Genomic DNA, 5,810 nt, shown 5'->3' on the forward strand with positions numbered 1-5,810 from the left:
TCATTGCTCTATTATGCTCTCAAACCCACGCTGTCCTAAAGGGTATACGTTGTGATCTACAGTGCTCACCATCCACTGGCAGGTTTTGTGAAAAATCTCCAAGTTCTTTATCAGTGAGTTCAAGCCCCATATTTTCCAGAAATGTGTCTAGGTTACTCGCATCAACTTTTCCTCCTTAGGAGAGAGAAAGTAGCATGAAAAAAAAAGACACCAACGTATGAAAGAATTCTTATTAATTCATGTGTGTTATGATTATCACTTTTATTGTTAAGACCTAAGTCCAGTAAGACTTATTCAAAAGTATCATAAAAGTACAATAAACTAAAACTAGAACCTCATCCTCTGACTACATCTTTTGTTTGTATCTACACAGCCCAAGGGAGTTGAGGAATTGCCCAGGGAATTAGAGCAGAGTATATTTAACATTCCTTAAACATTGGGAAAATATGCATACGGGATTTTCAATTTAATAAAAAAGAACTAGTATGAGGGAAAAATTGGAGAATATCCCAGATTTATATCTGTTTTGTCATCATATTTTGCACTCACTTTTAAGATTCTTCATACCATCTAGCAACCTTTTTTGATACACTTTTCCTTCAGCTGTAAGAAAAGCCATAATTCAGAGAAAAACAGTATGGAGATTCACCTGAACAAGAATTCTACAACTTCTCCCCTAATCCCATAATTTAGAAAATATACACTTAAAAAATAATTTGCTCTGAAATTTATCTAATTTGCATTCAAATAATAATAAGTTTGGCAAAAGACTTTAACGAGACAAATCTAACAACCACTGTTGCACGAAAGGCAATGATTCTTGCCTTGAAACAAGAAACATCTGTCCCATCTGATTTATTTTTATCTCTGACTTTTTCTTCTTTGCCTTATACATTTTAATCTTTCAATTTTACATCTTCCAACTTATTCTCAGCATTTTAGTGGCATCAAAGACAACAACATACACATTTCTTAGTTTTATTGGTATTGTTGCCAATAACTGTTGCCAATAATTGTTGCCATTCATTGTTGAATGACTGAAATTGCTATTGATTAGCAAAGTCAAAATTATATGACCCAGATTGCTCTTTAGCAAAAATTGAGTCACTCTAATTTCAAAGTGATTTTTTAGAAAACCTGTAACAATTTAGTATTCATTTTTTTTCCTACAATTTACCCCAATGCAACAGCTCCTCTCCGCTTCCTCCCAATTTGATATTCATTTTAGACGAAAATCTCACAGTCAAGCACTTTAAAGCCCCTGAAGGCCACATAGATATTTTAAATCCTTACCATTTAATGGGAGAGTTTTCACTAAGTGAAAGTAGTCCTTATCTGTGACTTCCACTTTCATGTCTCCCAGAGTATCTTCCAGGTCAATGACATCTATTTGCTCTCCTAGAAGAAACACAGAAACGGTAATCTTACCAAATAACTATATCTGCCAATAGTATTTATTACCTAAAATTTGAATTTTCCTATGTCTTGTACAGATTTAGCATCTCTGTTTATTGTTCAAAAAATATGTAATTCAAAGCAGTTAGATAAAAATGTTTAATTAATTAAAGGCTAAGCTGGTAAAATTAACAGGGAAAGGAAGAAATGGTAGAAAATATCATTAAAACATAGTTTAAAGAATTAAATAATCTCTCACAGGTATTTGTACATATACCAGTGTTTAATGCAGCATTATTCATGATAGCCAAAAGGTGGAAACAACACCTAAATGTCCATCAAAGATGAATGGACAAACAAAATGTGCACCATATAAATTATGTAATACATTCTTCAGCCATAAAGAGAAATGAAGTCTTGATACACACTATAACATGGTCAAAAATTAAAAACATTATGCTAAATGAAATAATCAGTCACCAAAGGATAAATATTGTATAAATCCCTATGTTGTTGTTGTTATGTGCCCTCAAGTTGGACCCAACTCATAGCGACCCCTCCTTGGGTTTCCAAGGTGGTATCACTATGGAAGTAGATTGCCCAACCTTCCTTCCGGGGAGTGGCTGGTGGGTTTGAACTGCCAGCCTTCTGGTTAGCAGTCAAGTGCCATAGGCACTATGCTATCAGGGCTCCCATAATCCCTGTGGTACCTTGAATTACTTAATAGGGCTCTTCTAGCCATGGTTTTTGTGAATCCTACCAGGATGACTGGGTGGAACTGTGCAAATATAAGGTGCTTATGGCCCACCAAGGGGACTGGATAGCTTCCTAATAATGTAAATAAGGTACATGGCACCCTGTGGGGTTGTTGTTGTTGTTGCTGTTAGGTGCTATCGAGTTGGTTCCAACAAAATGAAACACTGCCTGGTCCTGCACCAGCCTCACAATTCTTGCTATACTTGAGCCCATTGTTGCAGCCACTGTGTCGATCCACCTTGTTGAGGGCCTTCCCCTTTTTTGCTGACCCTCCACTTTATCAAGCATAATATCCTTCTCCAAGGAATAGTTCCTCTGACAACATGACCAAAATAGGTGAGATGAAGTCTGGCCATTCTTGCTTCCAAGGAGCATTACAGCTGCACTTCTTCCAGAACAGATTTGTTCATACTTCTGACAATCCATGGTATTTTCAGTATTCTTTGCCAACAACTCAAAAGCATCAACTCTTCTTTGGTCTTCCTTATTCATTGTCCAGCTCTCACATGCATGTGAGGTGACTGAAAACACCACGGCTTGGGTTAGGCGCACCTTAGTCTTCAAAGAGACATCCTTGCTGTTCAGGACTTTGAAGAGGTCTTTTCCAGTAGATTCACCCAGTGCAGTACGTCGTCTGATGTCTTGACTGCTGCTTCCATGGGTGTTGATTGTGGAACCAAGTAATATGAAATCTTTGACAACTTCAATCTTTTTTTCCATTTATCATGATACAGCTCAATGGTCCAGTTGTGAGGATTTTTGTTTTCTTTATGTTGAGGTGTAATCCATATTGACAACTGTGGTCTTTAATCTTCATCAGTAAATGCTTCAACTCATCTTCACTTTCAGCAAGGAAGGTTGTGTTTTCTGCATATTGCAGGTTGTTAATGAGTCTTCTTCCAACCCTGATGCCATGTTCTTCTTCATATAGTCTAGCTACTCAGATTATTTGTTCAGCATACAGATTGAATAAGTGTGGGGAAAGGATACAACCCTGATGCATTCCTTTCATGATTTTAAACCATGGAGCATCCCCTTGTTCAATTCAAACAACAGCTTCTTGGTCTATGTATAGGTTCCTCCTGAGCACAATTAAGTGTTCTGGAATTCCCATTCTTTTCAATGTTATCCATAATTTGTTATGATCCACACAATTGAATGCTTTTGCATACTCAATAAAAGACAACTAATCATCTTTCTGGTATTCTTTGCTTTTAGCAAAGATCCATCTGATATCAGCATGTCCTCTTCTGAATGCAGCTTGCATTTCTGGAAGTTCCCTGTCAATATACTGCTGCATGGGGCTGGGACCATGGAAATAAGGTGTATGGAATGCTAAAGTGGGGATTAATTAGCTTTAACATTCTATTAGGCTTAAAATGAGGCATTCCAGAGGCAGTAAGGTGGTATTTCACTGCCATCAAGAGAGAACAGCTGAGAGTAGAGTGCATCCTTGGACCCAAGGACCCTACATGCTTAGATGGCAGAGAGATAGACAGCCAGAGAAAGAGATGGGGGGGGTGGTGAGAAGGAGAGGGAGAGGGACATGGCAGAGAGAGAGAGAGAGAGAGAGATAGGAGAGAGAGATGGAAGAGAGAGAAAGAGAGGGAAAGAGAGAGAGATGGCAGGAAGAGAAAGAGAGGGAAAGAGAAAGATGGCAGAGAGAGAAAGAGAGGAAGAGAAAGAGAGAGAGAGAGAGAGAGAGACGGGGGAGAGAGAGAGAGAGAGAGAGAGATAGATGGCAGAACCAAGAGACCAGGTGAGACAAAGCATTGGGCTTCCCAACCCATGGAGTGAGAAAACTGAGTGCCTTTGGGCAGGAGGCTTGCTGATGGAGTAGGGTGACTCTCTGGGCACAGTAGAGCTAAAAGAGCTTTGCAACACTGGCCCAAGTAGGGAAGAGGCCAAGACCAGAAAGAAGAAGCTTTCATGATTGAAGAATTGTATCCTAAGTGTTCCTCAACTGAATTATAACCTGTTACTTCCTATATAAATCCTATACTCACAAGCATTGTCTGTGAGTTCTGTATGCCCACTGCAATGAATTATGAAACTGCAGGGAAATAGAGAGTGCTATCAGGAGGGATGCTTGGTGTCAGAGTTGGTAAAAAGTAGTTGGAGGGTGACAGCATGTCTGACCTCTGCCTCACTGGAGTCAGCCATGGCTGATGCTACTGATGGGTTCTATGATTCCCTTGTGAAGTTGGAGAATGCCACCCCTGTGCATCCTCCATTTTGTAATCCCACTTATATGAAATATCTCAAATACATGAGGGTATAGAGGCCAAAGTTTATTAGTAGTTACCAGTGATGGGTGGGAGGGAAGGGGAAAGGAAGACATAATACTTTTAAGGGACACTGAACTTTTTTTGTAAAAAAATTTAGGAATGGTTAAGGATGATGGTTGAATAACATCATGAACATAATTAATGTTATTGAATTGGATATGTGAAAATTATTGAAATGGTAAATGTTTTGTTACCTATTATTCATCACAATAAAAAAGAAGAAATTCTTACTTACCTAAAACAGCATTCAATTCTTCCATCAAATGATCTAGTTTGACCTTCCTACTACCTGTAAGACAAGGCAAAATTCAGACACTAATAATGTCAAAATTAGAAAAAAATATAAAGTACTTAAATTATGAAGTAGAGCCTAACCAAAGACTATTCAACGTATCTTAACCTCTTTTAAATTTAAAATCCTTGGACTGTAATATGTAGCCCCATTATACACTATCCAGATTGCCTGGGCAATGAAGCCTATTTCAGGTAAAATGTTCTCTCAAGTCTTCTAATTCATTTTGTTTTTAACTCCATGTTTCTCTTGGAATGGCTGAAAATACGTGACTGGTATAGATTTTAATGATATTATGTTATTTTGTATCACTGAAGTAAAACAAATTCTAGGGAAAGGTGCAATGATGAGCACAGTATATGAACTAAATCTTGCTGGAGGGAAAATGCTGTGTAGGAGATAGAAAGACGAGTCAAAAGATGCTGGGTAGAGTCAGCTGCAACCTGGGATGGGGAACAGTTCAGACTCTGACATTGTATTGCCTAGGTTAAGTCTTGGCCCCACTACTTGGTAACTGTATAATTTAGGACAGTTATTTAACTTCTCTAAACCTCAAATTTTTGATCTTTAAAACAGGGATAAAATTTTATGTTAACATGCTCGGTAAGTTAGTACCATGCCTGGCATATAGTATATTTAATGATGAGTAAATTACAAGGAGTAACTGAAGGTTTTTATGTTGAAGAATAACAAAGTCAGATTTTCACTTTAGCTAAACCTTCTTGGTTCATTTGGTGAAGAATGAATTTAAAGAAACAATATGACAGACAGATTATATTACAGGAGGGTATTATATTAGTCTCAGCCAGGGATGACAAGGAGCTGAATTAAGGATAGTGTAGCAGAGACAGACAGTCAGAGATAGAGTTGGGATATTTTTAATGGGGGGAAAAAACAGTTTGTCTTATGGGGTGTGGTGTAGTAAATTACTTAGTGTGGCTTTTCTACCCATAAGTCTTTGTAAACTCCAAGGTGGGATTTTCTATGAGCAACTGAGGAGCTCCTGATTGCTGAAGTTGTCCACCTGGAGTATTTCTGTTGGGAGTGGCACAAAACAATGTTCTGGGAGGTGCCCACTC

Source organism: Orycteropus afer, unplaced genomic scaffold (genome assembly GCF_000298275.1).
Source record: "Orycteropus afer afer isolate SDZICR_OR568_19922 unplaced genomic scaffold, OryAfe1.0 scaffold00018, whole genome shotgun sequence".
Classification (NCBI taxonomy): domain Eukaryota; kingdom Metazoa; phylum Chordata; class Mammalia; order Tubulidentata; family Orycteropodidae; genus Orycteropus; species Orycteropus afer.